Raw genomic sequence first — 24842 nt, 5'->3', positions numbered from 1 at the left:
ACCCTAGGTGGTGGCCTGGAATCCACTATTATTCTGGTTGAATAAGATGGATAGATTTCCTTGTGTTCTTGCTCCGGTGCAGGCTTCTATTGCCTCAGTATTCTTCCCCTGGCTTGGGAGTTCGTTTTTTTTAATTTTGTTTTTTATTACAGTTTTTATATACAAAACATACATGGGTAATTTTTCAACATTGACCATTGCAAAATAGTCTGTTCAAACTTTTCCCCTCCTTCTCCCCACCCCCTTCCCTAGAGATCAAGTAGTCCCATACATGTTATATATGTTAAAGTATATGTTAAATACAATATATGTATACATATTTATACAGTTATCTTGCTGCACAAAAAAAAATTGGATTTAGAAAAAAGTAAAAATAGTCTGAGAAGAAAATCAAAAATACAAGTGGACAAAAACAGAAGGAGTGGAAATGCTATCTTGTGGTTCACACTCATTTCCCAGAGTTCTTTCTCTGGATGTAACTGGTTCTCATCATTATTGAACAAATGGAACTGATTTGGTTCATCTCATTGTTGAAGAGGGCCTCGTCCATCAGAATTGATCATCATATAGTATTGTTGTTGAAGTATATAATGATCTCCTGGTTCCGCTCATTTCACTTAGCATCAGTTGATGTAAGTCTCTCCAAACCTCTCTTTATTCCTCCTGCTGGTCATTTCTTATAGAACAATAATATTCCATAACATTCATATACCACAATTTATTTAGCCATTCTCCAATTGGTGGGCAACCCTCAATTTTTAGCCACTACAAAGAGAGCTGTCACAAACATTTTGGTACATACAGGTCCCTTTCCCTTCTTTAATATCTCTTTGGGATATAAGCTCAATAGTAACACTGCTGTATCAAAGGATATGCACAGTTTGATAACTTTTTGAGTATAGTTCCAAATTGCTCTCCAGAATGATTAGATACATACACAACTCTACCAACAATATATCAGTGCATAGCCTGGGATTTCTTTAAGAAGGTACAAAGGCTATGTGAGGTCACAGAAACTTGAGTCCTGAGGAACAAGCAGTTTTCAAAACAAGGGATCTTTGATTCCAACAATTATATGAAGTAATGCTGAAAATAATTAGAGAATGTGAATGAAAATAATTTTGAGATTTCATTTAACATATCAAAATGGCAAAAGATGGCAAAAAGCAAAATGACAAATGTTGCAGAGATTGTAGAGAAAGCAGATATCCTGGGATGCTATTGGTGGAGCTGTGAATTGGTCTAAACCATCCTGGAAAGCAATTTGTAACTATGCTCATGAAGTTAGCAAACACTACAAATTTTTGACCCAGTTAGAACACGATTACACCTATATCCCAAAGAAATCAATGAGAGCAGAAAAATGTAGTTTACCTCTCAGACTTATGAAGGAGGAATGAATTTTTTTTATTTTATAATTATAAAATGTTTGACAATATATATGCATGAGTAATTTTTATAACATTATCCCTTGTAATCATTTTTCCAAATTATCTCCTCCCTCCCTCTGCTCCCTCCCCTAGATGACAGGCAATCCCATACATTTTACATGTGTTACAGTATAATCTAGATACAATATATGCGTGTAAATCCAATTTTCTTTAAGAATTGGATTCCGAAGGTATAAGTAACCTTGGTAGAAAGACAGTAGTGCAAACAGTTTACATTCAATTCCCAGTGTTCCTTCTCTGTGGGTAGCTGTTTCTGTCCATCAGTGATCAACTGGAAGTAAGTTGGATCTTCTTTATGTTGAAGATATCCACTTCCATCAGAATACATCTTCATACAACATTGAAGTGTACAGCAATCTTCTGGTTCTATTTATTTCACTCAGCATCAGTTGATGTAAGTCTCTCCAAGCCTCTTTGTATTCCTGCTGCTGGTAATTTCTTACAGAGCAATAATATTCCATAACCTTCATATACCATAATTTACCCAACCATTCTCCAATTAATGGACATCCATTCATCTTCCAGTTTCTAGCTACTACAAAAAGAGCTGCCACAAACATTTTGGCACATACAGGTCCCTTTCCCCTCTTTAGTATTTCTTTGGGCTATAAGCCCAATAGCAGCAATGCTGGATCAAAGGGTATGCACAGTTTGATAACTTTTTGGGCATAGTTCCAAATTGCTCTCCAGAATGGCTGGATGTATTCACAACTCCACCAACAATGTATTAGTGTCCCAGTTTTCCCACATCCCCTCCAACATTCATCATTATTTGTTCCTGTCATCTTAGCCAATCTGACAGGTGTGTAGTGGTATCTTAGAGTTATCTTAATTTGCATTTCTATGATCAATAATGATTTGGAACACTCTTTCATATGAGTGAAAATAGTTTCAATTTCATCCTCTGAAAATTGTCTGTTAATATCCTTTGACTATTTATCAATTGGAGAATGGTGTGATTTCTTATAAATTAGTCAGTTCTCTATATATTTTGGAAATGAGGCCTTTATCAGAGCATTTAACTGTAAAAATATATTCCCCATTTGTTACTTCCTTTCTAATCTTGCTTGCATTAATTTTTTTTAATTTGATGTAATCAAAATCTTCTATTTGGTGATCAATAATGATCTCTAGTTCTCCTTTGGTCATAAATTCCTTCCTCCTCCACAGGTCTGAGAGGTAAACTAGCCTCTGTTCTTCTAATCTATTTATGATCTCATTCTTTATGCCTAAATCATGGACCCATTTTGTTCTTATCTTGGTGTATAGTGTTAAGTGTGGGTCCATATCTAATTTCTGCCATACTAATTTCCAGTTTTCCCAACAGTTTTTTCAAATAATGAATTCTTATCCCAAATGTTGATATCTTTGGGTTTGTCAAACACTAGATTGCTATAGTTGTACACTATTTTGTCCTGTGTACCTATTCTGTTCCACTGATTGAGTAGTCTATTTCTTAGCCAATACCAAATGGTTTTGGTGACTGCTGCTTTATAATATAGCTTTAGATCAGGTACAGCTCGACCACCTTAATCTGACTTTTTTTTTCATTAATTCCCTTGAAATTCTCGACCTTTTATTCTTCCATATGAATTTTGTTGTTATTTTTTCTAGGTCATTAAAATAGTTTCTTGGGAGTCTGATTGGCATAGCATTAAATGAATACATACTAGTTTGGGGAGTATTGTCATCTTTATTATATTCGCTCAGCTTCTCCAAGAGTACTTAATGTCTTACCAATTATTTAAATCTGACTTTATTTTTGTGTCAAGTGTTTTATAATTTTGCTCATATAATTCCTGACTTTTCTTTGGTAGATGGATACCCAAATATTTTATACTCTTGAGAGTTGTTTTGAATGGAATTTCTCTTTGTATCTCTTGCTCTTGCATTTTGTTGGTGATGTATAAAAATGCTAAGGATTTATGTGGATTTATTTTGTATCCAGCAACTTTGCTAAAGTTGTGAATTATTTCTAATAACTTTTGATTAGAATCTCTTGGGTTCTCTAAGTATACCATAATATCATCTGCAAAGAGTGACAGTTTGATTTCCTCATTACCTACTCTTATTCTTTTAATCTCTTTCTTGACTCTTATTGTTGAGGCTAGCATTTCTAATACAATATTGAATAGTAATGGTGATAGTGGGCAACCTTGTTTCACTCCTGATCTTACTTGGAAAGGTTCCAGTTTATCTCCATTACATATTATGCTTACTGACAGTCTTGAATATATGCTCCTGACTGTTTTAAGGAATAGTCCATTTATTCCTATACTCTCGAGTGTTTTTACTAGGAATGGATGTTGTAGTTTATCAAATGCTTTTTCTGCATCTATTGAGATGATCATATGATTTTTATTAATTTGATTATTAATATGATAAATTATACTAATATTTTTGCTAATATTAAACCAGCCCTGCATTCCTGGTGTAAATCCTACTTGATCATAGTGTATTATCCTGTGGATGATTTTGTGAAGTCTTCTTGCTAACATCTTATTTAAGATTTTTACATATTCATTAAAAAGATTGGTTTATAGTTTTCTTTCTCAGTTTTCCAAACTACCTGGTTTAGGTATCTGTACAATATCTGTGTCATAAAAGGAGTTTGGTAGGACTCCTTCATCCCCTTTTTTTTTTCAAATAGTTTATATAGCATTGGGGCTAATTGTTCTTTAAATGTTTGGTAGAATTCACATGTAAATAGATCTGGTCCTGGGGATTTTTTCCTGGGGAGTTGATTAATAGCTTGTTTTATTTCTTTTTCTGCAATGGGACTGTTTAAGCAGTTTACCTCCTCCTCTCTTAATCTAGGAAGCCTATATTTTTGGAGGAAGTCATCCATTTCACTTAAGTTATCAAATTTATTGGCATAAAGTTGGGCAAAGTAATTCGTTATTATTTCTCTAATTTCCTCTTCATTGGTGGAAAGATTCCCCTTTTCATTTGTAAGACTAATAATTTGATTTTCCTCTTTCCTTTTTCTGATCAGATTTACCAAAGACTTATCTATTTTATTGGCTTTTTCATTAAACCAACTCTTAGTTTTATTTATTAATTCAATAGTTTTTTTTTTTTTTTTACTTTCAATATTATAGATTTCTCCTTTTAATTTTAAAATTTCAAGTTTAGTTTTTGGTTGGGGGTTTTTACTTTGGTCTTTTACTAACTTTTTAAGTTGCAGGCCCAATTCATTGATCTTCTCTTTCTCTATTTTATTCAAGTAAGCCTCTAAAGATATAAAATTTCCCCTTATTACCGCTTTAGCTGCATCTCACAAATTTTGGTATGATGTCTCATCGCTGTCATTATCTTGGGTGAAATTATTAATTGTTTTTATAATTTGCTGTTTCACCCAGTCATTCTTTAAGATGAGATTATTCAGTTTCCAATTACTTTTTGGTCTATTTACAATTAACTTCTCATTGAATGTAGTTTTTATTGTATTATGATCTGAGAAGAAGGCATTTACTATTTCTGCCTTCCTGCATTTAATTTTGAGATCTTTATGTCCCCATAAATGGTTAATTTTTGTATAGGTTCCATGAATTGCTGAGAAGAAAGTATACTCCTTTCTATCACCATTCAGTTTTCTCCAAAGATCTATCATACCTACTTTTTCTAATGTTCTATTTACCTCTTTAATTTCTTTCTTATTTGTTTTGTGGTTTGATTTGTCTAAATCTGAGAGTGCAAGGTTGAGATCTCACACTATTATGGTTTTGCTGTCTATTTCTTTTTGCAACTCTCTTAACTTTTCCTTTAGGAAGTTAGATGCTATACCACTTGGTGCATATATGTTTAGTATTGATATGGCTTCATTGTCTATGCTACCTTTTAGCATGTTATAGTTTCCTTCCTTATCTCTTTTAATTAGATCAATTTCTGCTTTTGCTTGATCTGAGATAAGGATGGCAACCCCTACTTTTTTGGCTTTACCTGAAGTATAAGAGATTCTGCTCCAACTTTTTAACCTTTACTCTGTATATATCTCCCTGCTTTAAATGTGTTTCCTGTAAACAACATATTGTAGGGTTCTGACTTTTGATCTAGTCTGCTATCCGTCTCTGTTTGATGGGAGCCTTCATCCCATTCACGTTTACAGTTAAAATGACTAATTCTGTATTTCCTGCCATCATATTATCCCATGATTATGCTTTTTTCCCCTTGGCCCCCCTGAACCCTTTCCCCAATATTTAATTTATAGACCCCACTTGTGATGCACAGCCCTCCCTTTTTAGTATCCCTCCCCCCTCCTTCCAAATCCCTTCTCTTTTCTTGTACCCTTCCCTTATTCCTCTTTTCCTTTTTCCTTTTCCTCTTCCCCCTTTTAATGAGGTGAGAGAGAATTCCCTGAAAAACAAATATGTCAATTATTTGCTCTTTGAGCCTACTTTGATGAGAGTAAGATTCACACACTGTTTCTCCTCCTCTCTAAAATCCCTCAGATGTGGTAAATTTTCTATGCCTCTTCCTGGGGTATAGCTTCCCTTTTTTTATAACTCCTTTCTCATTTTCTGACACTATCCCCTTCCCTATACTACTTCCCTTTTTTATGTTATATCAGTAAAATCAAATTATACATGTGGACTTTCTGTATATCCACAACAGAAATACAGTTCTCAAGAGCATGTTTTACCTTTTTCTGCTTATCTTGAATCTTGTGGATGGAGATCAAATTTTTTGTTTAAGTCTGTTTTTTTTTTTTTTTTTTTTTCTTAGAAACAAATGGAATTCCTCTGTTTCATTAAATGTCCATCTTTTTCCATGGAAGAAAATGCTAAACTTAGCTGGGCAGTTTATTCTTGGCTGCATTCCAAGTTCTTTTCCCTTTTGGAATATCAGATTCCAGGCCCTTCGATCCTTTAATGTGGATGCTGCCAGATCTTGAGTGACCCTTATTGTGGCACCTTGATATTTAATTGTTTTTTCTAGCTGCTTGGAATATTTTTCTCCTTCGTCTGGTAGTTCTGCAGCTTAGCCACAATATTCCGTGGAGTTTTTTTTTTTTTTTTTTTTTTTTTTTTAGGGTCTTTTTCAGAAGGTGTTCGATGAATTCTTTCATTGCCTATTTTCCCTTCTGTTTCTATTATTGGTGGACAGTTCTCTTTGATGATTTCCTGTAAAATAGAATCTAGGTTCTTTTTTTTTCATCATAATTTTCAGGAAGTCCAATGATCCTCATTATCTCTCCTAGATCTATTTTCCAGGTCTATAGATTTTCCCAGTAAATATTTGATGTTATTCTGCAGCTTTTAATTTTTTTATGTTTTGTTTGACTGATTCTTGGTTTCTCAATGAATCAATGAATTATTCATTTCTATTTGTTCAGTCCTAATTTTTTTTTTCCTGAGGCTGGGGTTAAGTGACTTGCCCAGGGTTATACAGCTAGGAACTGTTAAGTGTCTTAGACCAGATTTGAACTCAGGTCCTCCTGAATCCAAGGCTGGTGCTCTATCCACTGCGCCACCTAGCTGCCCTCAGTCCTGATTTTTAATAAGTTATTTTCTTCATTCACATTTTTAGTTCTTTTTGTATATGTCCAATTGAGTTTTTAAATGAATTATTTTGCTCTGTTGAATTTTTTCCATTTCACTAATTTTTATTTTTTATTTTCATTTATTTATTTTTAGTGAGTTATTTTCTTTTTCCAAATCACAAATCCTACTTTCTTGGGAATTTTTTTATCTTTTCCAATTCAGAAATCTTACTTTCCTGTGATTTTTTAACCTTTTCTAATTCACAAATTTTGTTTCCCTGCACCTCCTATGAATTCTTTATTTTTTCCAACTCAGATTTCAGGACATTGTTATTCTCTATCATAGCTTCTTTTTCCTTTCCCCATTTTTCTTCAAACTCTCTTAACTTTTTAATAGTCTCCTCTAGGAGAGAGGTATGCGATGGGGGGCAGGTATCATTCCCCTTTAGGGTGTTATCTGGAGACTATCTGCTGTTAGCCTCCTTGGGATTGGATACCTGTTCTTTCTCTGTATAGAAGGTGTCAATCATTCACTTTAGTTTCTTACTCATTGTTAAAACTCTGTGGGGGTCTGCCCTTGGTTAGGAAATTTACCAGCTTCCTTCCAGACCAGGGATAGGATGCAGTAATCCTGTTACTAGGCTAAAGGAGAGCTCTGGGAGAGAGTTCCCCTCCCTCTCCCAGAAATGACTTGGAGGTGGTTAGCATGGCTGCTGTGAGGAGTGCCCAGTGAAGAACCCCGCTGTGTGGCCTAGCGACTTCCCTGAGGCTGGGGGCTGAACAGTGAAAGCGTCACAAATCCCAGCCAAAGCCTTCCATGGCGCTGTGGATATTAGCAGCTGACACAAAAAGCCCTGTGCTCAAACTGGAAGTCTCTGCCCGGAAAGCACAATTGCTGTTGCAGGGGTTCTGCTGCTGTGGGAGTTCTGCTGCTGCTGAAGTTTCACTACTTCAAGAATTCCTCTGCCTCAGGCTGAGCCCCACACTATATGGATTAGAGGCTGCTGCAATCTGTGTCCCCGCTGTTCAGGTTCTTACCTGCCTCAAGGAAAATCCCCGGACAGCAGAACGCGGCTGCACAGCCATGCTGAGATTGGTGCTGGGTCACTTCTGGTTTGGGGTGGTTATATTTTATGTTTTTTTTTTTTTTAAGTGGCTTTGATTTCTCTTCTGATCTGCTGTTTTACAAGCAGAGTAGAGCTATCAGCCTATGCAGATTCCTCTATCTCATTGGCTTCTCTGATTCCAGAGTTCTCCCCAGCCCATTTGGCACAAGTCCAACCCTGTCTGTGCTGATCTTTTTTTTCCTCCCCTTGGAACCGACCTTTTCTGTCGAAATTCCAGATTCTCTTCAGCTGGTAAGTTGTGCTTCTAATTCTTGTGGTTTTATCAGTCCAGCGTTTTTTTGAGGCTGATTTAACTAGTTGGTATTGAGGGTACAAGGGAGCTTAGAAATGCATGTGTATCTTCTCTGCCATCTTGGCTCTGTACCCCCCCCCCATTTTATTTATTTATTTTGATTTGCTCAAGTCAGGTGCTCAAGTTAGAGGGACAGATCAATAAAAATAGATTTTTAATTAAAAATATTTTTAAAAGCTTGTGCTTAGTCTTTTGGGGTATGTTTTATGCTAATTTCTCTTACTACACATTCTTAGTTAATACCCTGTTCTGAAAACTATATCACTCCCAATCTCATCTAGGCTATCTCTTAGAGATTTTAGGGCATTGTAGCAGCTATACTAGTTGTGATTGTGAATGTGGGAATTTTTTTAAAATTAATTTTATAATTATAATTTTTTGATAGTACATATGCATGGATAATTTTTTTTAATAACATTATCCCTTGTATTCATTTTTCCAAATTTTCCCTTCCCTCCCTCTACTCCCTCCCCTAGATGACAGGCAATCCCATACATATTAAATGTGTTACAGTATAACCTAGGTACAATATATGTGTGTAAATGCAATTTTCTTGTTGCACATTAAGAATTGGATTCTGAAGGTATAAGTAACCTGAGTAGAAAGACAGTAGTGCTAATAAAGACAGTAGTGCTAATAGTTTACATTCAATTCAAATGTGGGAATTGTAATAGTTGTGATTGTGTATATGGGAATTGTGATAATTGCTTCAGAGCATGTCCCATACAAGGCAGTACTTTTGGTGGAGAAACAGAAGAGATTTGAGGAAAGATAGAGAAAGCTTAGTAATAGTGATGTAACAAAGAATCATTAAAACATTTTTAAAGTCAAATACTAGATTTTATATTTTATCCTACATGTAAGAGTGAATCACTGGAGCATCTTGAACAGGCCAGTGACATGATCAGGCCTGTTACCTAGGTGCATTGATTTGGCAGCTATGTGACAATGAATTGGAAAGGAAAAAATTGGAAGGAAGGAGACCAGTTAAGAGATTATTTTAATTATCTGAGTAAGAGGTGATAATAAACTGAACTATTATGGTTATGGTATGAGTGGAGAGAAGGGGAGAGATATGAAACACATTATGGGACTACATTCTGCAAGACTTAATAACTGATAAAAAGTGTGTGGCAAGGGGGGAAGAATAAGTAGATGGTGATCATTAGGTTATAATCATTCCCTTTGGAGGGCTGGATGGTCCCCTGAAGGACAGACATATCATTATGAGCATGGATATGGATACATGATTTTTGATTGGGTGAGAGACTTTTAGAGAAAGAAGCAGAGGAAGCAAAGAAGCCTTTGACAATGATAAAAACATGTAAAGAAAACCCAACACCACAACATATCATCTGATTTCCATTCTCCTTCCCAAACTGTCAAGAGTAGACTCAATGAGATAGTTCCAGTTCTCTCCAATTTGAACTGAAAATTCAGACTTACCACCTCTTTTTTCTCTCATTTAAACGAATATTTCCATAACTTGATAAATATGTTTGTTCACTGTAATGTTTGGACTAGCTTTCTGAAGGACCTCGGAATCAGCCTGAGTCCTTGGTCTTAGTGGAGAAGTGATGAAGCCAGGATAGCCATGACAAGGCTGGTCAAAAATAGAATGTCCTCTTATTAGCTCTTATATTCTCTATTACAATTATATCATTACAGCATACTATGTATGTGTGTACTAGAGAAACCATTGCATCATCATACTAAATACTAAGTATATATGTGAACTCATCAATTCCACTGAGTTGACACCTTGTTTCAAGTACACTTCTCCAGAGTTGTGGCCCTCTACAATTCACCACTTATGAATCTTTTGTATTATATATACATTATATATATATGTATATGTATATTTATATACATATATATGCATATATTTGCCCTCTGAAGCAATTAGAGAAAAATGGCTTCTATCTAGAATTGTTTATCTAAACTTCAAATATCTAATGTATATTCTATGTAATTCTAGGCTAATATTTCTTTATAAGATAAGAGAGTGGGAAAAGGAATGTTTAGTCACTGTTAACCTTCTATTATACAACGTTAGAAATTTAGTATCTCTGGGGATATAAGTCATTTCCATATCTATCTACATATCTCTGTTTATAGTTACAAATCTCCATGTTTGGAAGCATAATGATGTTCTCAACAAAAAAAATTGGAAATAAGATGTAAGGATATTGAAGAAGAGACAATGAGTTCTATTTTGGACAGCTTGAGTTTGAGGTGCATGAGTAGTCCTTTTGGAGATATCCAGTTGTAATAGTTGGTGATACAAAAGTAGGTTTTGGTTGAAAGATTTGAACTGGATATAAAGATTTGAGAGTTATATGTATGCATAGAGATCATGATTAAGCCCCTGATAACTAATGAGATCACTGAGAATATAGATGAAAAAGACTTGGAGTTATTGATTTGTAAATAGTGTGATGATCCACCCAAGAAAATTCTGCATGTGTTTATGTGTGTGTGTGTGTGTGTGTGTGTGTGTGTGTGTGTGTGTGTGTGTGAGAGAGAGAGAGAGAGAGAGAGAGAGAGAGAGAGAGAGAGAGAGAAAACAGAATGGCTGAAAAGAGATGGAAAGACATAGTTCTTACACTTTTGAATACAATTAGAATCCTTGCTGAATTAGAAATTCAGTAGCAAGATCTTTGGGTTAATTATAGATTTTGTAAAAAGAGTTATTTTCTTTTAAAGACAAGGGCAAGCTTAAAAACGTATCAACTAGGATAAACATACAAAGAGGTTTTTTTTAATATGTTTTTTTCTAAGACATTAAGACAGCTATTTTGTATCAAAACACAGAGACAAAGAGAGACAGAGACAGAGAAATAGTCATAAAATCCATAATTCCAAGGAGAATGTCTAGAAGAAAAGCATAGTCAAATGGTCAACAGTGTCAAATGAGGCAAAGAAATCAAGAATGATAAGGACTGCTACTTCAGAACTACCAACAAATGTGATCTCATAGAGAATTTAAATGACTCTGAATATAGTACTTTTCCTGAAACAAACAAACAAAAATGTTAGCAGAGGTCACTCCATTCTCTTAGCACCTACCTATTCCAAGACATCAGAGATCTCAATACCTTCTTGATCTATAAAGCACCAGTAGTTAAAGATAACCAAACTGATTCTTCCAGTCAGCCCGTATAGTCTTGTTCTCAAATACCACTTTAAAATGTCCTACTTGTGTTAAGTAGTGAGTGGGGAAGTGCAGTGGATCAGGCTAGGGAAGCAGTGATAGGATTCAGGACTACAGAGTTGGTCTGATCGGAATGCGTGTACATGAATAGAAAAGAGAATGAACATAGTTCTTACACTTTTGAATACAATTAGAATATTTGCTGAATTAGAACTTCAGTAGCAAGATCTTTGGGTTAATTATAGATTTTGTAAAAAGAGTTATTTTCTTTTAAAGGCAACAGCAAGCTTAGTTTTTTTAATATGTTTTTTCTAAGACATTAAGACAGCTATTTTGTATCAAAACACATGTCTTTATTGTATCATCTCTAATTGCCCACCCATTTTAAAAATGTGGTTTATCTTTTCTTTTCAAAGTAAATTTTAAAAGGCAATGCTGGCTTTCTTTTTGAGAGTACATTGGTTATTCTTTTTAATGTTTTCAACCATTTATTTTCCGTGAAGTTCTAGCTATGATCATAAAATTGTTCCCAAATACTTAGATCTTAATTCCACTCCCAGGTCCCATTAAAATATGAAAATGATTGTGTGGTGAAAGATTTTGTTTCCTTCCATTTGGTGTGAAAAATAAAAATATTTTAAAGAATAAGTCGTCTATATTGACAGGGCTTTCAGAACTGTGAAAGAAATAAAATGTCATGAAACAAAATAATTCACACTTTGTTCCTAGAAGAAAATGGCCATTGTTTTTTTATCATCTGAGGTAGTTTTTGGCATGATGGCAAGAGTAATTGAGAAAAATAGCTGTATGTATCACAAAAGCAGAAATGCATCTTTTCTTTTATATAAATAATCATCATTTTTACTGACAGTTCATACAGAAGAGGCATTTATATTCATGGGTATAATATGAAAAGCTTCTTATCTCTCTTTCTCCATACATGAGTCATTTAAAATACCATATGTTGTATAAACTACAAATATGGTGTATATAAGAATCTAGAACATATTTTCATATATACTTTACCCCAATGGGGTGTTCATAGATTACTCTTTTGTAACTGGTTTCATAATTTCACAAGGGCATTTATGTCACAAAACTTGGACACACAAAATTATTCAAAAATATGGTTTATTGCTTACTACAGTTGAATGATATATTAATGGTTGCATGCATATTCTTGTCAAAAAGTCAATATGAGGAAAATGTATTAGAAATTTTAAATGCCATTTGTGCTTTTCTAAATACATTATTTTCCAACATCAGGAGAAGAAAGTCATTTGGCGGCCTTTTAAAAATTCCATGAACTCAGAATTAATCATGTAAAAGAAACACAAGAAGATTGTTAACCAGAAAAAAAATGGTTGAGTCTTGATTTATCAATAACCAAGAAGACACACAGAAAGAGACCATAGGTTGGTCACAGAAGATATTTTTTTTTATTGGGTTAGGATCTGACCTAAAAAAAAAAAGGTGTTCTTATATTTTTCATCTTAAATTCTTAGCATTGAATGAATAGAGGCTGTCTGCTTGGGGTATGAAACTTTGGGGCCTTTACTTCAACAACAATCCCTTGACATCAGTATCTAAAGGATTATCTGTTTCAAGGAATCACTTATAAGTCTTTAACCAATTAATTGTTCAAATACCATTCTGTTCCACCAGTTTATTTTTGTTGCTTCTCATAAAAGCCAGGGCTATTATTGCTGTTGTACAATGCAGATGAATGCTGACCATTATAATAAGTATTCAAACCATTCACATGGACTATTAATTAGTGCTAAGATAGCTGGATTCTGAGTTCAGATAATCTGGGTTCAAATCTGGATTCTTCTATTTCTAACTTGCTTGCAGTGGTCTTGAGCATTTGACTTCCTTTATGGCCTTTGTTTTCCTCAACCTTCAATCAGTCAATAAGCAACAAATGTTTGTTAAGCACTTTCTGTGTGCCAGGCACTAGGTACTACAGATAAAAATACAAACAGAAGGATACTCCCTGCCCTCAAGAAGTTTATAATCCAATGCGGCAATAATAGCACATAAAAGAGAGGTGATGGGTAGAGAATGAAAGTACTTGGGCATGGTACAGAAAGTCCTATGGAATCAGGAGCTCAATCTGAAGAGGAATGAAAAAGTGTGTGTGTGTGTGTGTGTGTGTGTGTGTGATTTCTAATATTCCTTCCACTTCTTAATCTGACAGATCAACAAATAAGAATGTGGGAATCATCTATGTCATTCCAACTCTAAATACTTAAAATGTTGACATAGAAAGTTAAAATTTGTTCTATAACAGGTACCTATTTTATATGTCTTTACAATAGTAGTAGCTAATTAATTCATTTGAGGTGGTAAGTCAATTAATAAAAGTTTATTAAGTGCTTACTATGTACCAGGGACTGTGCTAAGCACTCAGAAGACAAAGAAAGGCAAAACCATTTCTAATATAATTATGTCCATTTACTGATTTACCTACTTTAAAAAAGATCTTTATAGATTATTATTTTCTTACTACTTTTGTCTAGCCATAAGTGAAATCAAAAGTTCAAAATATAAAATTAGTAAGATATCATTATCAACAACACATGTTTAATAAACACCTACTATAAATTAAGTGGGCAGTTAGGTGGCACAGAGGATGGATCACTGGCCCTGAAATCAGGAGAACATGAATTCAAATATGATCCCAGAAGAACATGAGTTCAAATATAACCCCAGATTATGTGACCTGCTATATTACCCTACACAAATCACTTAATCTCAAGTGCTTCAGTTTGTTCATTTGAAAACTGAATTGGAAAAGGAAATGGCAAACCATACTACTATCTTTGCCAAGAAAATCTTCAAATCATATTTTGGAATTGGTTACTACTAAAATGATCCAATAACAATAAAGATATGCTAAGTGGTAAAAGAACATAGTTTTAACCATGAAATCCCTCAACTGAAATTGCCTCTTTACAGTGTTACCCAGTATCTCTTAACTGCTAAATCCAAGTCTCATTTTACTTGACTATGCATGCCATATAGCTTTGACACAATTGATAACCCCCCTCTTTTTGGACACTCTTCTCTCTTAGCTTATCTCCTGCTATTCTCTTTTAATTTTCTTTCTCATATTTCTTTGTAAAATAAGTGTTAATTTTCCATCCATTAAGTGTAGGCATCTCTCAAGGCTCCTTTCTTCTTGCTCATCTTTTCTCCTCTCACTACACTCTTTCATTTGGTATATTTATTAGTTTCAAAAGGCTCAATTATCATCTCTAAAGATGATTCACAAATCAGCATATTCAGTTTTAATCTCTCTTCTTAACTCCAGGCCTACATTACCAATGACTTTCTAGACATCTTCTCTTGAATATGACACACATTTAACTCATCTAAAAGATTTTACTTTTTCTTCCTGAACCCATCTCCTTTCAAAATTTTTCTATATCTATTGAATGAATCCACCTCCAATTTGTAACTTTGAAGTAATACTTGACTCCCTTTTCCTTTTTAATCCAGTTATTTCCCAAATATCTTGACAATTCCATTTCTGCAACATTTTACCTGTGATTTCCCTCCCCTCCTTAGTATCTACTATAGTTTACATTGTCTTCACTTTTCACCCAGACTGTTACAATAGCCTCCTAATTGTTCTCTTGCTTCCAAGTTTTCTCTTTTTTCCAATAAATCTTTTACACAACTGCCAAATTAATCTTTCTACTCAAAAAATTTTAGTAGTTCCTTAGCACCTCTAGATTAAATTTGAGATTTAAAGCCTTTCATGATTTGACCCAAATATACTTTTGTCTTGTTTCATGTTCTAATCAATTTTTACACACTCTCCATGACAGTCAAACTAATATTCTCATTGTTTCCTATGCATGACATTTCACTTCCTGTCTTTCTATCATTTTACAGGGATCATTTGTATCTATGTATCCATGGAGGATCAGCTTCCATGTCTGGAATGTTCTCTCTTTCTTACATTAGCCATTAAGAACTACTAACTTCCTTCAAAGCATAACTTAGGTGTCACTTCCTATAAGAATCCTTCTTGATCACCCTTATTATCAGGGCTTTGAAGGGAATTGGGAACAGATTCTTCTCGAAATGAATTCATATATGCTTTGTTTCTACATATATGTGTATATAACGTAACCTCACTCCGATGACTCCTAGTTGAATAGAAAATCCTTAAAGGCAGGAATTTTTCATTTTTGTTTTTCCTTCCAAAGACCTGAGCACATCTAGGACATACTACATGATTGATAAATGTTTATAGAATTGGATTAATTTGAGGTAGTATGCAGATGCTTAACTACACAGATGGGTTGTATTTGTCACTTTTTCATGTAGGGGAAAGAGTTCAATTCATTTTCATTTCATAATAAGGATTTATATTAAACATTTAAACATTCACATACTAAAGTGATAACTGAAAAATAAGACGGACAATAAAAATCACAATTAATTGTCTTGTTCCTAAGCATTAAAAAGAAAATCTTTGGTAATTGGCAAAAAGAAAATCAATTAGGTCCATGATCTCAGCATTTCCATCAAATTCTCCATGTAGGTGATTTGTTATATTATTTTTCTATCTCTATCTATACTTTCTTATTCCATTCTCATCAAGGTGACTTCACTGTTTCCTTTAAAAAGCAGTTCATTTAAAAGTACTCCCTAAAATACGCTTTGATTTTAGAAGAGTCAATTTTTAAATAAGCCAGTTGCCAGTAGGAACCTTGGTTAGACCTTAAACTCTACCAAAAACACAGGGCTTGTGAAAGTCCCATAAAAGTTTCATTAAGGTTCATGATTCCTAAAATTGGCTTGCTAACCTCTGATTATCAACAGTGAGCTATAGAGACAGTAATGAAAGTTTCTGAGAACGTATATGAGTCACTGAGGAATGTGAGTATGTGTGAGTGTGCATACATGCATGTATGCATGTGCATGTATGTGTGCACTTGTGCATGTATAGACCTATGGGGAAGATAGGAGTAGGAAAACAGAGTAATTAGGTTATGAAAGTATATAATAACCAATTTATTTTAATTAGCACTTCTGACTGAAGTCTTTTTAAGTTATCAGACTCTTTATTCTTAGGGAAAATATAGGAAGGAAAATGCAGAGATAGCATTAAGCCCTAATTTAGGGTCCTGTAGAATTATGGACCACCATCATGAAAATTATCTGCCCAGAGAAAAACTTATCCTGAAAACTTTAACTCAAGTATTTGAATTAGACAATCTCATAAAGAGACATCAGTCATCCAGAGTGTAATTTCTGCAGTGCTATGATTATAGAAAGAGTTATAATTGGAATGAAAAATGAAAAAAAAAATTTATTTCAAATAATGCTATTAGTTAAATCCCATTACAGTTTTTACAGTTGCTTCAGTTTAGCCTCATACCACCTTGGAGAGTTATTTTTTTTTGTACAGGTGTTTTGATATGGCATTAGTTTTTGTTACTTGCATAGAATCGCTCCTTCTGATGAAGAACCGCTCTCTAGAAAGATAAATATTATTTTGCTTATATTTATGTTCTATCATTTCTATGTGAAGAGGTTGCTACTCAGCAAGAAATAAGCTTAAAATTAATTTTCCAGATGTGACAGATGGATTTCACAGCCCTCCCTGCAGAATTTTTTATCACATTTCCCTTATGACTTGTGAACCATGTGTTTAAAGTCCTGATTGAGGTAAAGTATATATCTTAATTGTTCATTCACTCACTGACCAATTATTAAATGGGTGTTTTATAAGACACTATGCTAGATGCTGGCTATAAAAGGATGAGAAATAACACAGTTCCTGTCTTCAAGGACCCTAGAATCTAAAAGATTGGAACAGAGCTTCATTTTTTTCAAGATAATTACTGCATACAGGGATATAGTTGTGACCTTATCTATGTTAGAAGCTCCATCTTTCCCCACTTAATTAGGTTAATCAGCCCTGGGTTTTATGTGTGTGATCCTAAAATTAAACAATTTCATTCTGGATTGTAATTCAGTGATTTTTTTTAAGTTGATATTTAATCTAACTTGTATCTTTTTTAGGCACTCCCGATTAATATTTTCTTTTCATTTATGTTTTATTGTTTAGTTAAAAGAAAACAACATCACAATCACTTCCTCACAAATGTTCCTCCTCAATAGAATGAATGAACTCATAGGGCACACACATACACATACTGCCAGTACTGTACACATGTATCATGTGTATGGATACGAAATATGCATATACATATATATATATATATATATATATATATATATATATATATATATATATATATATATATATGTGTGTGTGTGTGTGTGTGTGTGTGTGTGTGTGTATTTTGTAACAATAGACCGTAATTTCTTTAGTGAGAAGACATATTCTAATATCAGTTAACTAGAATTAATACTGATCTTTGAACTTGATTTCTATAATCTTTTAATGCTTTGCTTCATTATAACATTAATAGACATGGTGTATATTGTTCTCCTGGTTCACTTGTCTTTGCTCTACATCAATTCCCCAAGTCTTGCAGGATTTCTCAGAGTTCCTTGTATTTATTTTCCTCATATTATCATACTATCCAAAAAGATTCATTTTTTTCATTCATTCTCCTATTGATGTATACCTATTTTGTTCCCTGTGGGCTTTTCTACCACAAAAATTTCAGCTGGTCACTTGCAAGTACCTTATCTTCCTGCTACCCTACAAACTTTGAAAGAATCATTTTTATATAATCTTGATAGATTTTTGGTGTGTTATCTCTTAGATATTATCAGAAGTGAAATGCCAAGGTGAAAATATATGCTTGGCAATGGATAGATGCCTATATCATGCTTAATGTATTTTTGATTCAATTAAATATCCAGTGACAAATAAAGAAAATTATTAGTGGGAATGCTAGAGTACAACTTGGGAAGAAGAGAGCATTAACTTTTAGATTACAGCAACACTAGCAATATTATAACTCTCATAATTGAATAAAAATTCTTTGTTCTGCATGTAGGTGATTTGTTATATTATTTCTCTATCTCTATCTCTACTTTCGTATTCCATTCTCATCAAGGTGACTTAATTGTTTCCTTTAAAAAGCAGTTCATTTAAAAGTACTCCCGAGAATATGGTGTAATTTATAAACATCTGATCCAAGAGGATTCATTGAATGGTATCAGTTTATTTCACCCAGACTTGGCCAAGAGTGTGGAAGATATGCTTGTCCAGAATAGACACTGAACCTCAGCACCAATGCCAGCATCCCAGTAAACAAAATGCCATCAAAAGCAGCTGAAATTGATGACTCCATAGGCTCTTTTAGTAGTGAAAGCATCAACTTTCACAATGACCCAAATATTCTTGACTTATTCAGTCTTCTGCTGCTTGTGCTTTGAGTTAGTGTAAATACTTGATACACAAATACTTGTGATATGAAGTTTTAAAGAGATTGTTTTTGATAGCATTGTCCCAGCACAATAATACTGAAGTCTAAAGATAGATTGTTATCTCTCTTCATAGATATTATTACTATATCTAAAACTGAACTCAATATATTTTCCCCAAAATTCTCCCTAATTTCCCTAATTCTGTCAAAGAACCACTATCTTTCCAATGTTTTAGGTTTGTAACATCAGCATTATCTTCAATTCCTCTTTCCCTTTCACCCCACATATCCAATCACTTGCCAAATCATACTATTTCTACTCTCATATCTCTCAAACTCTAACTTATCTCACCATCTTCACAGTTACAAGCAGAATGCCACCCAAACCAAGTGGAATCAATGATTCTTTAATGGCCTAGATTAGCATACACCTAAATTATTGCAACAGCCTCTTAACTGATCTCTTTGCCTCAGTTCTCTCATCATTCCAGTCCAGTCTACAAACCAATGCAAGGCAGATATGACCTCATGACTTCTCTATGCAACCATCTCTAAAGAAAGGCAAAAAAAAAGCAGTCCTTATCATTCATTTTTAGTATAAAAATTCCTTGCTAACTGAAAGTGGGAATAGACAGAACTATTTCAAAAAGCACATATTTTACCAGCTGGCTCTCTTTTCCTAGGGTTCTTCTTTGCCATAAGTTTGACTTCTACTCTAACCATCCTGATACCTTCTACCCACCCGGTGTAGGAGTTTCTGATTCTTTGAAGAACTTATAGTATTCATAAAACAATCAAACAAACAGTTTATTTGCTTCTTCATTGAAGATGACATTGAGAGGTAGGCAGAGCCATAACTGGAGAAAGGCAACTGGGGCTTTTTCCAAGAAACAAAATTTAGAGGGGCCTGACAGAAACCAATGTTTCCCTGTTCCCTTTTCCAGCGGGTAGGAATCCTGGAATCTTCATATGTCCACCCATTGGCCCTTGTTTCCTACAGCCCAAAGTCTGAGGTTTCTTGCTGAGGTTTTTTGTGTGTTTGCCCTTTCTGCCAGAATTACTCACTATATCTCTGAATGAAGTGTATTATATGGTTAGAGTAAGTAATATGAAAGGATCATATCCTCAGCCACTGGAAAGAACTATTCAACTTAAAAAACACTAAACATATTTAGTTTTAAGAATAATCACAGGCCTTCTATCATTTTTCCAGTAGCTAACTATTGCTGACTTGCTTTTCAATAAAGTTTGCACATTTCTTTGTATATTATCTTTGGATCTAGGCAACTATAGACCATATCCAGTCACTAATTCCAACAGGAACAATAGTACTTTGTGGCAAATATATCTGCTTTTGATATGACTTATTTCTGTATTCTTATTCCTTAGTTCTATTTTCTGAACCAGATTGCTATCTATTATATAATTGACTGCATTCAAGACTGTACTTACCTTGATCTAGGAGATGTTATTGTTCTTTGTCATGATCTTTGATTTCCTGACACATGTACACACAGTACATATGTAAGTATGCACACATATATACATATATATGTGTATATTTACAATATATATCTATAGCTCTCTCTATAGATATAGATATAGCTTTATGTGTATTTATAGTTGAAATTTAAAAGGAAGCCAGACACTCTAGCATAAATGTCCTAACTAAATCTATCTTCTATAGGAAGTCTTTCCCAGTCAGTCAATTCTAATGAATTCCCTTTGTTAATTATTTTCTATTTATCCTGTATATAGTCCATTTGTACATATTTGTTTCCTTATCATCCATCCTATTAGATTGTGAGCTTCTTAAAGGCAGGGATTGTTTTTTGTCTCTTTCTTTAATCCTCTCACCATTTAGCATAGTGCCTGGCATATAGTAGGCACTTAATAAATGTTTATTCATTTATTTATTTTTTGAGAAAGACAAAACTTTAAATATTTAGAGAGCTTAAGCTTACCTAGAAGTAAGATCAGTGGAAATATACTTCATTGATACTTAAAAGTTTATTTTTAAAATTTCTTAGATTAATTATAATATTTTGAAGTTTATAAGTAGGAAATTTCAATCTGCATACAATTGTTTAAACAATTACATTTTTAAATGATTTACATTTTTGTATTTCTCAATTATCCACAAATAAAGGAAGTCTATTTGTTTTGACTGGGTTATCCTACTCAGAAACTACAGATTACCTAGTAGTTGTTATGGAAGATGCATGGAAGTTCCATGGAAGATGGAAATATTATATTGCTTTAGAGAATTAAAAATTCTTTAAAGGACTTTCCCTGAAACCTTACATTCTCTTTAGTGAAAGATATGCCCAAGTTTTATTTAATTCATGAGATCATACTTAAAGCTGAAAGGGACCTTTGATAGCTAGTTTAAGGCCCTTTATTTTACAGATGAGAAACTTGGAGTCCAGACACATTAGGCAACTTGCCTAGGATACATAGGATTCAGTTTGGCTGAGAGCCTCCCATAAACTAGGGTGGCAAACAGATAGTATTGAAGCAAGTGTGTCCCTGATTAGTTCATTATTTAATTTAATTCACTGTAATAGTCAGTCACTATATGCACTATGTTTCTCACATTATGCTTAAGAGATATTTTAGTTCTGCTAAGGCATACCCCTGCTCCTCCTCCCTAGTTATAAGTTTTCAGGATATTTCTTATAAATTTTTAAAATTACATTCTAGCTCTATGAAACAAGGATTAACAGTTTGGATGTGGCATACAACACACATACACACAAACACACACATTATTAATTAACAGGGGCCTAATATTCATTAAAGCAAAAAACAAATGTATCAATATTCAGAATCCTGCTAACTATTGGGAAATATATTAAGCATGGCTCTGGCTCCATGAAATTTATAGTTTTTTTTTTGTTTTGTTTTGTTGTTGTTGTTGTTGTTGTTGTTATTGTTGTTGTTTTAACCACAAGTGATATGCTTTTCATTTGGCTGACCCTCCACAAAAATACTCCACTACACACTAATCAGAGTGTGCTATAGGTAAATGTCAATGTCTATAGTATAGAATTACCTCACTTTCTACCTTTTTATTTTTTGAGAGTCAGGGCAAAGTGTAGGAGACAAAGAAATCCTTGATAAATCTAGTATACAGAATTGTGTTGATTTATCTAATAGTTTGGGATTTTTCTTCTTCCTTCCCCTCCTTCCTTCCTTCCTTCCTTCCTTCCTTCCTTCCTTCCTTCCTTCCTTCCTTCCTTCCTTCCTTCCTTCCTTCCTTCCTTCCTCCCTCCCTCCCTCCCTCCCTCCCTCCTTCCTTCCTTCCTTCCTTCCTTCCTTCCTTCCTTCCTTCCTTCCTTCCTTCCTTCCTTCCTTCCTCCCTCCCTCCCTCCCTCCCTCCCTTCTTTCCTTCCTTCCTTCCTTCCTTCCTTCCTTCCTTCCTTCCTTCCTTCCTTCCTTCCTCCCTCCCTCCCTCCCTCCCTCCCTCCCTCCCTTCCTCCCTCCCTCCCTCCCTCCCTCCCTCCCTTCCTCCCTCCCTCCCTTCTTTCCTTCCTTCCTTCCTTCCTTCCTTCCTTCCTTCCTTCCTTCCTTCCTTCCTTCCTCCCTCCCTCCCTCCCTCCCTCCCTCCCTCCCTCCCTTCCTTCCTTCCTTCCTTCCTTCCTTCCTTCCTTCCTTCCTTCCTTCCTTCCTTCCTTCCTTCCTCCCTCCCTCCCTCCCTCCCTCCCTCCCTCCCTCCCTTCCTTCCTTCCTTCCTTCCTTCCTTCCTTCCTTCCTTCCTTCCTTCCTTCCTTCCTTCCTTCCTTCCTTCCTCCCTCCCTCCCTCCCTTCCTTCCTTCCTTCCTTCCTTCCTTCCTTCCTTCCTTCCTTCCTTCCTTCCTTCCTTCCTTCCTTCCTTCCTTCCTCCCTCCCTCCCTCCCTCCCTCCCTCCCTCCCTCCCTCCCTTCCTTCCTCCCTCCCTCCCTTCCTTCCTCCCTCCCTCCCTCCCTCCCTCCCTCCCTCCCTCCCTCCCTTCCTTCCTTCCTTCCTTCCTCCCTCCCTCCCTCCCTCCCTCTCTCCCTCCCTCCCTCCCTCCCTCCCTCCCTCCCTCCCTCCCTCCCTTCCTTCCTTCCTTCCTTCCTTCCTTCCTCCCTCCCTCCCTCCCTTCCTTCCTTCCTTCCTTCCTTCCTTCCTTCCTTCCTTCCTTCCCTCCTTCCTTCCCTCCTTCCTTCCTTCCATTCAGCTCTTGCCCATTTTAACTTCTTTCCTCCATAATAATGCTTTTGAATGAATATCAGTCAGAAAAACACATTATTATGCCTAAGCACTAACATGACTTTACATAGTCTCATTATCATAGAAACTAAAGGAATAAAATAAAACATTAAAATAATTACCACTCAGGCTTTATAGTCTATGGGCCTTTCAGACTCAGACAATCCTTAGCTACTCTATTACTACATTTAAAAGTAGGAATAATCTAGTTCAGGTCTTTAGAGAAACTTCACTGTAGGAGCATTATATAGATAACCACTTGGAGAACTCAAGGAGAACTTGTATCTCAGATACATTTCATACAAATGTATACATGTATACATTACAGCCTTGTATTAATATTCCTCCCTCTCCTTCTTCTTCCCTCTCTCCCTTCCCCTACCATTCCTGTCTCTATCTTTCTGTCTCTCTGTCTCTCTCCTTCTCCCTCTCCCTTTCTCTTTCCCTCTCTTCCTCCTTCCCTCTCTCCTCTTCTCCCTCCTTCCCTCTCTCCATCTCCTTTCCTTTCCTTTCCTCTCTCTCTCTCTCTCTCTCTCTCTCTCTCTCTCTCTCTCTCTCTCTCTCTCTCTCTCTCTCTCTCACACACACACACACACACACACACACACACACACACACAAATACACAACCTGAGATAAAACATAAGGGGAAGAAGAAAATTATGACTTTATATTGGAACAACAGCTCAATGTTTATCCCAGAAGGAAGGAGATCTTTAAAACATGCTTGGATTTCTTCAAATACATTGTATCAAATACTTTAGATCTACTGGTTAGGAACTTTCTTCTTATGGTATCTAAGTCTTTTCATGAACTAATGCTGAGTGAAGTGAGCAGAACCAAGAGAACATCATACACATAAACAGCAAGATTATGTATGATCAACTATCATCTAAGTTAAGAGACTTAGCTCTTCTCAGCAATTCAGTGACCCAAGAAAATTCTAACAGATTTGGGAGAGAAAATGCCATCTGCATCCAAAGAGAGAATTATGGAGAAAATATAGATCGAAGCATAGTATTTTCATCCTTTTTGTTTGTTTTTTTTATGTTGTATTTTTTTCCCTTTTGTTTTAATTTGTCTTGCATATTTTGACAAATATGGTAAAATGTTTAAAAGAAGTATGCATGTACATCCTATATCAGATTGATTGCTCTCTTGGGGAGACAGAAATCAAGGGAGGGAAAGAGAAAAAATTTGCAACACAGTGTCTTACAAAAATATTTGAAAGATAGTTGAAACATACTTACAAAATAAAATAGCTCAAAATAGTTACAAAAGGTAGTTGAAAACTATCTTTACATATATTTGAATAAAATAGAATATTATTGAGAAAAAAATTAAAAACAGTAATAAAGTTATATCTAACTCTCTCTGAATAAAGATATATTTGAAGGAAGATGAGATCAAAGCATAAAGAATAACTCCCTTTTCAGACAGATCTCAAAGTAGAATGTGAGAAACACCCATTTTACTTGGTCAGTCTAAAGTGATAAAGTTTTATTCTGCTTTTGTTGGTCCAGAGTATCTTTGAAGCTCCTTACCAGAAAATATCCTGTGGATGATATAAGATTCTCAACCCCCCATCAAGGTGCTATTATAGCTAAAAAGGATAGAACTCCATATCTCCTTGACCATCCATGTCTGAATGGAATGCATCAGTCTCTTTCAGTTTCAAATGAAAGCTGCCTTTTTAGGTTTGGGCTCATAGCATCACAGATTTAGAGCTGCAAGAAA

Source organism: Sminthopsis crassicaudata, chromosome 3, assembly GCF_048593235.1.
Source record: "Sminthopsis crassicaudata isolate SCR6 chromosome 3, ASM4859323v1, whole genome shotgun sequence".
NCBI classification, from domain to species: Eukaryota; Metazoa; Chordata; class Mammalia; order Dasyuromorphia; family Dasyuridae; genus Sminthopsis; species Sminthopsis crassicaudata.
Note: the sequence above shows the minus strand (reverse complement) of the source record.